This window comes from Arachis hypogaea, chromosome 2, assembly GCF_003086295.3.
Source record: "Arachis hypogaea cultivar Tifrunner chromosome 2, arahy.Tifrunner.gnm2.J5K5, whole genome shotgun sequence".
In the NCBI taxonomy this organism is placed as follows: Eukaryota; Viridiplantae; Streptophyta; class Magnoliopsida; order Fabales; family Fabaceae; genus Arachis; species Arachis hypogaea.
The window spans coordinates 52,414,211-52,425,511 of NC_092037.1; the positions used below are offsets into that span (position 1 = coordinate 52,414,211).

Sequence of the window (11,301 nt, forward strand, 5' to 3'; positions counted from 1 at the left end):
TTTATCACCTGTCAACACCAAACTTAGATTTTGATTGTGGGGGCTTTGTTTGACTCTGTACTGATAGAAGCTTTTCATGCTTCCTCTCCATTGTTGAAGAAGAAGATCCTTGAGCCTTAAACACAAGGTAGTCCTTATTCAATTGAAGGACTAATTCTCCTCTGTTAACATCTATCACAGCTCCTGCTGTGGCTAGGAAAGGTCTTCCAAGGATGATGCATTCATCCTCCTCCTTCCTAGTGTCTAAGATTATGAAATCAGTAGGGATGTAAAGGCCTTCAACCTTTACCAACACGTCCTCTACCAACCCATAAGCTTGTCTTACTGACTTGTCTGCCATTTGCAATGAAAATATGGTAGGCTGTATCTCAATGATCCCCAGCTTCTCCATTACAGAGAGTGACATAAGATTTATACCTGACCCCAGGTCACACAGAGCTTTTTCAAAGATCATGGTGCCTATGGTGCAGGGTATTACGAATTTACCAGGATCTTGTTTCTTTTGAGGTAAAATTTGCTAAACCTGTGTATCTAGTTCACTAATGAGCAAGGAATGTTCACCTTCCCAAGTCTCATTACCAAATAACTTGGCATTCAGTTTCATGATAGCTCCTAGATATTGAGCAACTTGCTTTCCAGTTACATCTTCATCCTCTTCAGAGGAAGAATAGTCTTCAGAGCTCATGAATGGCAGAAGGAGGTTTAATGGAATCTCTATGGTCTCTATATGGGCCTCAGATTCCCGTGGGTCCTCAATAGAGAACTCCTTCTTGCTTGAGAGACGTCCCATGTGGTCTTCCTCATTGGGATTCACGTCCTCTCCTTCCTCTCTAGGTTCGGCCATATTGATTATATCAATGGCCTTGCACTCTCTTTTTGGATTTTCTTCAGTATTTCTTGGGAGAGTACTAGGAGGAGTTTCAGTGATTTTCTTACTCAGTTGGCCCACTTGTGCCTCCAGATTTCTGATAGAGGACCTTGTTTCACTCATGAAACTTAAAGTGGCCTTAGACAGATCAGAGACTAAATTTGCTAAGTTAGAGGTACTCTATTCATAATTCTCTGTCTGTTGCTGAGAAGATGATGGATAAGGCTTGATATTGCTGAGCCTATTTCTTCCACCATTATTAATGCCTTGTTGAGGCTTTTGTTGATCCTTCCATGAGAAATTTGGATGATTTCTCCATGATGAATTATAGGTGTTTCCATAAGGTTCACCCATATAATTTACCTCTGCTATTGCAGGGTTCTCAGGATCATAAGCTTCTTCTTCTTCAGAAGATGCCTCTTTAGTACTGTTGGATGCATTTTGCCATCCATTCAGACTTTGAGAAATCATGTTGACTTGCTGAGTCAACATTTTATTCTGAGCCAATACGGCATTCAGAGCATCAATTTTAAGAACTCCCTTCCTTTGAGGCATCCCATTATTCACGGAATTCCTCTCAGAAGTGTACATGAACTGGTTATTTGCAACCATGTCAATAAGTTCTTGAGCCTCTACAGGCGTTTTCTTTAGGTAAATGGATCCACCTGCATAATGATCCAGTGACATCTTAGAGAACTCAGATAGACCATAATAGAATATATCTATCATGGTCCATTCTAAAAACATGTCAGAAGGACATTTTTTGGTCATCTGCTTGTATCTTTCCCAAGCTTCATAGAGGGATTCACCATCTTTTTGTTTGAAGGTCTAAACATCCACTCTAAGCTTGCTCAGCTTTTGAGGAGGAAAGAACTTAGCCAAGAAGGCCGTGACCAGCTTATCCCAGGAGTCCAGGCTATCTTTAGGTTGAGAGTCCAACCATGCTCTAGCTCTGTCTCTTACAGCAAAAGGGAAAAGCATGAGCCTGTAGACTTCAGGATCTACTCCATTAGTCTTAACAGTCTCACAGATCTGCAAGAACGCAGTTAAGAACTGGTAGGGATCTTCTGATGAAAGTCCATGAAACTTGCAGTTTTGTTGCATTAGAGCAACTAATTGAGGTTTCAGCTCAAAATTATTTGCTCCAATGGCAGGAATTGAGATGCTTCTTCCATCAAACTTGGAAGTAGGTGCAGTATAATCACCAAGCATCCTTCTTGCATTATTGTTATTGGGTTCGGCTGCCATCTCATTTTCTTGTTCGAAAATTTCAGCAAGGTTGTCTCTGGATTGTTGTAATTTAGCTTCTCTTAGTTTCCTCTTCAGAGTCCTTTCAGGTTCTGGATCAGCTTCAACAAGAATGCATTTTTCCTTGTTCCTGCTCATATGAAGGAAAAGAGAACAGAAAAAGAAGAGGAATCCTCTATGTCACAGTAAAGAGGTTCCTTATTGTTAGTAGAAAAAGAAAGGGAATAAAGAAAGGAGAATCCAAACACAAGGGTGAGGATAGGGGCAGTGATTTGAGATGAAGAGAAGTGTTAGTAAATGAATGAATAAATAGAATAGGATGAGAGACAGAAGTTTTCAAAAATAATTTTGAAAAGGAGTTAATGATTTTCGAAAATTAAGATAAGAAATAAAATTAAAATTAAAATTTAAAACAATTAATTAATTAAAAAGAATTTTTGAAAAAGAGGGAGGTATTTTCGAAAATTAGAGAAAGAAAATTTGTTAGGTGGTTTTGAAAAAGATAAGAAACAAACAAAAAGTCAAATAGTTAGTTGAAAAAGATTTGAAAATTAATTTTGAAAAGATAAGAAGATAAGAAGTTAGAAAAGATATTTTTAAAATCAAATTTTTGAAAAAGATAAAATTTTGAAAAAGATATGATATAAAAGATAAGATAGAAAGATATGATTAAAATTAAAATTGATTACTTTACTAACAAGAAACAAAAAGATAAGATTCTAGAATTTAAAGATTGAACCTTTCTTAACAAAAAAGTAACAAACATCAAATTTTTGAATCAATCATATTAATTGTTAGCATAATTTTCGAAAATTTGAAATAAAATTAAGAAAAATATTTTGAAAAATAGTTTTAAATTTTCGAAATTCATAAGATAAAAGTAAAAGATTTGATTTTTGAAAAAGTTTTGAAAAAAAGATAAGATTTATTTTTTAAATTTGAAACTTTGACTTGACTTACAAGAAACAACTAATTTTAAAATTTTTTTTGACTAAGTCAACCTAAATTTTCGAAATTTTGAGAGAAATAAGGAAAAGATATATTTTTTGATTTTTGAATTTTTAATGATAAGAGAGAAAATCATAAAAAATGACTCAAAACAAAGAATTTTGGATCAAAACACTTAATGCATGCAAGAACACTATGAATGTCAAGATGAACACCAGGAACACTTTGAAGATCATGATGAACATCAAGAACATATTTTTGAAAAATTTTTGATGCAAAGAAAACATGAAAGACACCAAACTTAGAAATCTTTAATACTTGGACACTATGAATACAAAAATACACATGAAATAGGCACCCAACTCCAAGCACCGGTGCCCAACGCCCAATCTCCAAGCTGAGCGCCCTATTCTCCAAGCCCAGTGCCCAATTGGGTGCCAAACTCCCTGCCTCCAAAGCCCAGCGCCTTCGTGACCTGGGAAGGGTACAATGGGTTGGTGCCGAACTTCATAGTACTGGGCACCTGATGTGGAGATTAATGTCGATCTAGAATTTCATAAAATAGAATCTTGTTGCAAGCATAGTCTAGACCGACAAACAACCCTCAATTAAAGTTTAAAAGGATATCATAATGCAAACCAATAAAAACCGAGAGTATTAAACCTCGGGTCATTCTCCCTAGAAATTGTAATTAAGTGATCAATTATTGGCTATGAGAAAAAAGGATTGTGATAGCATTTGGCAAGAAAATTAAAAGGTAAGAAAGTAAATAAGAATGCAAGGAACTAAACTCAAAACAATTAATCAAAGAAAAGATAATTCAAATGGCAAAAAGAGTCTCTTGGCAATGGTTGAGGGTCAAGGGTTCTTATCCTAATCATTGACCACAAACATGGCAATTGTGAAGAATTAATCCCATTTCCTCAACCCTACATTGAGGATAAGTCAAATAGGCATAACTGATCTTAATCCATAAATCCTAGCCAACTCATTAATTAACTTAGTGAAAGACTAGCGTTAGTGGAAACCAAACCAACTAACAATCCTAGTCACAATTAAGAATAGAAATCAATGACTCAAGGTCACCTAAGTCCTCAATTTCAAGCCAAGAATATGAAAAACTACACTAAAACTAAACCAAACATTTTATCAAATACTTGGTGTGCATAAAAAGAAAAAAACATCGTAAATTGCAAATATAATAAAATCTATAACTACCCATTGCAAGAAACTAATAATAACAACTCAAATAAACATAAAAACATCAAATTGTATTAATAGAGATCAAAATTAACATGATTGTTCATAAAACTAAAACAGACAAAATTGAGAAATTAAAAAGAGAAACTAAGAAAAATAAGGAAATGGAATAAGGAAAAGTAAAGGAAATAAAATTAAAACAAGTATCAAAACCTAAAGCTAAGAGGAATTTAAACTAAAAACCCTAAATTCTAGAGGGAAGAGAGAGTCTCTCTCTCTCTCTAGAAATCTAACCTAAAACATGATAAAACTAAACTAAAATTATGTGTGTGTGTCCTCCTTCTCCACCCCTTTGGCGCCCAAAATACATCAGAATATAACAATTGAAGGCCTTTTAGAAGCCCAAAACAAAGATGCACGTGTTTCATTAAACCAAGCACGTAGAGGATTTTTTAGCACGCGGAATTTTCTCGCTCACGCGAGGTTTTACTGCTCGAGCAAGACACTCACCCATGCGAGCATTACTCGCCCAAGCGAGAAACTTGCTCATGTGAGATAATTTCGCCTACGCGAGACTTCAGCGAACTCCAATTCAAATTGCTTCTTGAATTCGCTTCTTCGTTCCATTCTTTTTTATTCCTTTCAAGCCATTGAAGCACCTTAACCTTGAAATACTTAAACAAAACTGATCACGGCATCGGATGGCATAAAAAGAAATTAAGAAGTGATAAATTAAAGAACAAAAAAGCCTGTTTTCACAATTAGGTGCAATTGAGAGAGATATTACAAAATTATGCTATTCAAGTGAATAAATGTGAGTTTATATGAGGAAATCCGCTCAATTCAAGACAAAATTTATCATCAAATATGGAGTCATCAATGCCCTCAAACTTAAACAATATTTGATAAATTTGATAATAAAATAATTCCGTTGAAGTATAATTTCATTGATTAGGGGTGTTCATGGTTTAGTTAATCCAAAAACCAAACCAATTTTTTGGTTAACTAAAAATATAGTCTTGGTTAATTAACCAAATTGGTTGTATACATGATAAAACCGGTTATTAACTTGTTAGTAAAATTTGAAATCGGTTTTTAATCGATTATTAAAATAAAAATCAGTTTTTAAAAAATAATTGGTTTTTATAGAAAAAACTGATTTTTATGTTAAAAAACCGGTTTTTACACTAAAAAACCTATTTTCACCAAAAAACTAGTTTTTATACCAAAAAATTGATTTTTACAATTAAAAAACGGTTTTTACACAAAAATTAATTTTTTTACATACAAAAACCCAAATTTTTAACCTTTTTTTAAATTGAATTTTTTTTAATCTAAAAATTAATTTTTTTCTTTCTAAATGATACGAGTAATATTTGTAAATAATGAAATCCCTTCCATTGCTTCGTTCCTTTTTCTTTCTTATCTCTTTTCAGCATTTTCTTTAAATAATTTTTTCTAATATAAATAATTTTCTTTCTAAATGATATGAGTAACTTTTTTTTATCTCCTTCTCTTCATCTCTCTCCTTTTCTCTCCCCCTCCTCTCCTCTCTTCATTCTCTCTCTCTCTCTCCCCTTCCCCTCTTTCTCCCCCTCCCTTCTCTTTGTCTTCCTCTCTCTCTCTCTCTCTCTCTCTCTCTCTCTCTCTCTTTCTCCGCCTCTCTCCCATTTCTCTCTCTCTCTCTCTCTCCCTCCTCTTTTCCTTTTCTCTCCTCATCTCTTTCTTTTCTCTCTCTCTCTCTCTCTCCCTCCTCTCTATCTATCTCTCTCTTTCTCTCCTCTTCCCCTCTTTCTCATCTCCCCATCTTTTCTCTCTATTCTTCTCTCTCCTCATGCTCTCTCTCTCTCTCTCTCTCCCTTCCCCTAGGGGTGGCAATATGTAGGCTACCCGTGGGTATCCAATCCAATCCCATCTGATCGGGTAGGGTTGTCAACCCGATCCACAGCGGGTAGGGTAGGGTGCGGGTAGGGTTCTTGTACGGGTAGAGTAGGGTAGGGTGCGGGTTGAGCTTCAACCCTACCCGACCAACTCACATTCTATATATGTATATGTTATATACTTATATAAAAATATGTTTTAAGTGGATGTTTAACCAAAAATCTCTCACTAAATACAACAGATTCTTAGCCATTAAAAGAAAATCATTAATTGATAATTTAATATATATTTTTACATAAAAATTAGTTCTATTTTAAATTATCATCAAGTTACATAATAATAGTGTATCTTTTCTGTAATCCGCGGGTAGGGTTGGGTACCTGCGGGTTAAGAGCGGGTACGGTTAGAGTTGAGATATTCTCAACCCGCGAGTAGGGTAGGGTTGAGTTTATATAAAAATCTCAACCCGCGGGTAGGGTTAGGGTTGGATCCAAACCCTACCCTACCTTACCCATTGCCACCCTAACCCTCCCCTCCTCTTCCTCTCCCCTCCTATCTTTCTCTCTCTCAGTCTATCTCTCCCTCCTCGCTCTTCCTCTCTCTCCCTTGCCCTCTTTCTCTCTCTTTTTCTCTCTCTTTCCCTTCTTCTCTCTTCTCATCTCTCATCTTTTTGTCTATCTCCTCCTCTATCTCCTCATTTTCTCTCTCTCTTCTTTTTCATCTCTCTCTTGCTTTGGAGAGAAGAGGAGAAAAGAGAGAGAAGAAGGATAGAGAGTGAGAGAAGGCTGAGAGAAAAAGAGAAAAGAGAGAGTAGGAAAAGAAAGAAGAGAAAGAGAGAAAAGGAAGAGAGGAAGAGGATGAGAGAGAGGGAAGGGGAGAGAGAGAAAGAAGGAAAGGAAAGAAAGAGGAGTGAGAGAGAGAAAGAGAGAAAAGGAAAAGAGAGAGAGGGGGGAAAAAGGGGGGAGAGAGAGTGGAGGGAGAGGAGAGAGAGAGGGAAGGGAAAAGGAGAGAGATGAAGGAGAGAACGAGGGAGAGGAGAGGAGGAGGAGTTAAAGGAGTGAAGAGAGAAAAAAGGAAGAGATGAGTAGAGAGAGAAAGGAAAGAAAAGAGAGAAAGAGAGAGAAGGGAGGGAGAGGAAGAGGGCAATGAGAAAGAGAAAGAGACAGAGGGGAGAAAATGAGAGAGAGACAAGGAGAGAAAAAGAGAGAAAGAGAGAGTGGAGAGAGTAAAGGAGAGAGAGGAAGAGAAGTAGAGAGAGAAAGAAGGAAGGGGAGAGAGAGGGGGAGAGAAGGATAGAGAGACAATGGAGAGAGAAAGAAAAGTGAGGTGGAGAAAGTGAAAAAGAATAGAGAGAGAGAGAGAGAGAGAAAGGGGAGGGAAGAGAGAGAGAGAGAGAAAGAAAGGAAAAAGGGGAAAGAGACAGATAGGGGAGAGAGAGGAGGAGAGAAAGAGGGGAAGGGACGAGAGAGAGAGAGAGAGGGAGAGAGAATGGAGAGAAAGAGGGAGAGAGAGAGAGAGAGAAGCAGAGAGAGGGAAATGAGAGAGAGAATAGGAGAGGAGATAGCGAGGGAAAAGAGTGAGAGTGAGAGAGATAGAGGCGAGAAAAGAAGAGAGAGGGGAAGGAAGGGGGAGAGAGAGGGAGAGGGGAGAGAAAGAGGGGGGAAAAGAAGAGAGACAAGGGGAGAGGGAGAAAGGAGAGAGAGAAAGAGAAATTTAATTTAGTTTTGGTTTTGGTTAACCGGTTAAAAATCAATTTTTTTTAATTTAATTTTGGTTAACCAATTCTAAAAAATATGGATATGATTTTTAAAATTATTTTATTAAACTGGTTAACCAAAATGTGGTTATAGTTTCTTAACTAGTTAACCACATTTTGGTTTTTTTATGAGCACCCCTACCATTGATGTATAGATCCAAACTAATAGATAACTCTTAATCAAAATTTAATTTTTTTGTCACTTAAGTCAAACCAATAAAAACTGAGAGTATTTAAACTTCGGATCGTCTCTCAAAGGAATTGTAGGGAAGTGTGCATATTATTGGTTATGAGAATTTTGGGGTTTTTAGTATGAGAGACAAGAAAGTAAAGCTACAACTAAGGAACTATAAATCCTAAAAGACACTTATGACAAGAATTAAGAGTCAGGGATTTCTATCTTAGATCATTGACCATAATATGGTAATTCAAAAGGTTAATTCCATTTAGTTATCCTCTAACATATCGGAGGGTGAAGTCAAGTGGACATAATTGATCCTAAATCCAACTAACAACCCTAAATTACCAATCACACTGGACATCAACGACATCAAGGAACCTAAGTCCTCAATCTCAAGCTAAGAGTGCTAAAATTTACTCTAAAACCAATTGATGAGTGGATATTTTATACGCTTTTTGACATCATTTTCATATAGTTTTTAGTATGTTTTGTTTAGTTTTTATTAAGTTTTTATAGGTTTTAGTGTTAAATTCACATTTTTGGAGTCTACTATGAGCTTTTATGTTTTTTTACAATTTCAGATAGTTTCTGGCTGAAATTGACGAGTTGGAGCAGAAGTCTGATTCAGAGCAGAGAAAGCACTGCAGATGCTGTCAGGATTTGACTTCTTTGCACTCAAAAGAGCTTTTCTGGAGCTATATAAGTTCAAATGGAGCGCTCTTAATGGCTATAAAAATCTGACTTCCAGAGCTTTCTATAAATGTATAATAGTTCATACTATTCTTTGGATTAAAATGCCCAAAATTGGCGCACAACGCCAGCTTCATGCCCCCTTCTTGGCCTCTAGCATCCAAAAGTAGAGACCAGCATCCAAACGCCCAATGAGGACCCCCTAGCTAGCATTCCACACCCAAGAGACCTCATAGCACGTGGATCTTATCAAAGCTCAGCCCAAACACTCACCAAGTGGGCCCCAGAAGTAGATTTTAGCACTGAATAGACTGTTTTACCCCTACTAGTCATCTGTTTAGTATTTAAGGGATTAAATTTATGTTATTCAGACCTTTAATCATCATCTTCGCATAGCATACACGTTTTTTAACTTGTATTTCCTTTCAGTATAAGTTTCTAAACCTCCTGGGTTGAAGGGAGGAGCCCTACTGAGTCCTATGAATTAATAAAAGTATTACTGTTTCTTCTTCGATCTATGTTTGATTTATCTCTAAGATGTATATCCGATCTTCATCGTGGTAAATAGGATGATCAGACAATCAACTCTGTTCATTACATTAAGACGAACGTGCCTGACAAACACCCGCGTCTACCTGGATTTGTGTGAATACATGGCCAAAAAGCACGAACCAACAGCTATGTTTATACATCTCTCAGACGGCTAATCCACGACTTTGTTGGAGACTTCTCGAGACACCAGTTCAGTCAATTTTCGGGGAGATTAGGGTCTCTGTGGTATAGGCTAGTGGTGCACGAAATTGCAATCACACTTTTGCAATCCGCACAGCTAACCAGCAAGTGCACTGGATCGTCCAAGTAATACCTTACGTGAGTAAGGGTCGAATCCCATGGAGATTGTTGGTTTGAAGCAAGCTATGGTTATCTTATTAATCTTAGTCAGGATACCAATAGGATTCTTTAGCCTCGATTGTAAAATATAAAAGAGCATGAAGTAAATACTTATTATGCAGTAATGGAGAATATGTTGGAGTTTTGGAGATGCTTTGTCTTCTGAATTCGTGTAACATAATGCTTCCTCACTTTCAAAAGTGCAAAGTTCCTTCCATGGCAAGCTATATATAGGGCGTCACCGTTGTCAATGGCTACTTTCCATCCTCTCAGTGAAAATGGTCCAAATGCTCTGTCACAGCACGACTAATCATCTGTTGGTTCTCGATCATGTCGGAATAGAATCCATTGATTCTTTTGCGTTTGTCATCACGCCCAACAATCCCGAGTTTGAAGTTTGTCACAGCCATTCAATCCTTGAATCCTACTCAGAATACCACAGACAAGGTTTAGACTTTCCGGATTCTCCTGAATGCCGCCATCAATTCTAGCTTAGACCACGAAGATTCTGATTAAGAAATCTAAGAGATACTCATTCAATCTGATATAGAACGGAGGTGGTTGTCAGGCACACGTTGGTAGATTGAGGAAGGTGATGAGTATCACGGATCATCACCTTCTTCATAATGAAGCGCGAATGAACATCTTAGATAGGAACAAGCATGTTTGAATGGAAAACAGAAATAATTGCATTAATTAATCGAGACGCTGCAGAGCTCCTCACCCCCAACAATGGAGTTTAGAGACTCATGCCATCAAAGAGTATAAAATTCAGATCTAAAAATGTCATGAGATACAAAATAAATCTCTAAAATTTGTTTAAATACTAAACTAGTAACCTAGGTTTACAGAAAATGAGTAAACTAAGATGGATAGTGCAGAAATCTACTTCTGGGGCCCACTTGGTGTGTCCTGGGGCTGAGACTTAAGCTTCTAACGTGCATGGGCTGTTTTTGGAGTTGAATGCCAGGTTGTAACCTGTTTCTGGCGTTGAACTCCAACTTGTAACTTGTTTCTGGCGCTGAACGCCAGACTGCAACATGGAACTGGCGTTGAACACCAATTTACCTCATCTATTTTCGCGCAAAGTATGAATTATTATATATTGCTGGAAAGCCCTGGATGTCTACTTTCAAACCCAATGAAGAGAGCGCCAATTGGACTTTTGTAGCTTCAAAAATTCCATTCCGAGCGCAGAGAGGTCAGAATCCAACAGCATCAGCAGTCCTTTTTTAGCCTAAATCAGATTTTTGCTCAGCTCCTTCAATTTTAGCCAGAAAATACCTGAAACCAGAGAAAAACACAGAAACTCATAGTAAAGTCCAGAAATATGATTTTTGCCTAAAAACTATTAAAAATCTATTAAAAAAACTAACTAAAACATACTAAAATCTACATGAAATTACCCCCAAAAAGCATATAAAATATCCGCTCATCACAACACCAAACTTAAACTGTTGCTTGTCCTCAAGAAACTAGATAAATAAAATAGGATAAAAAGAAATCAAGAAGCAATAATATCTCAGAGTTTTAAGTGAAGCTCAGATTCTAATTAGATGAGCGGGACTAGTAGCTTTTTGCTTCCAAATAGTTTTGGCATCTCACTTTATCCTTTGAAATTCAGAATGATTGTCATCC

General features: G+C 36.9%; 1 non-coding gene across 1 annotated transcript; it reads left to right on the forward strand.

The window, feature by feature from the left end:
* Positions 1-1,613: 1,613 nt before the first annotated feature.
* Positions 1,614-1,717, forward strand: LOC112765433 (small nucleolar RNA R71). Its single transcript, XR_003183776.1, has one exon. It is a non-coding gene; the product is annotated as a small nucleolar RNA R71 (small nucleolar RNA).
* The last annotated feature ends 9,584 nt before the right edge of the window (positions 1,718-11,301 follow it).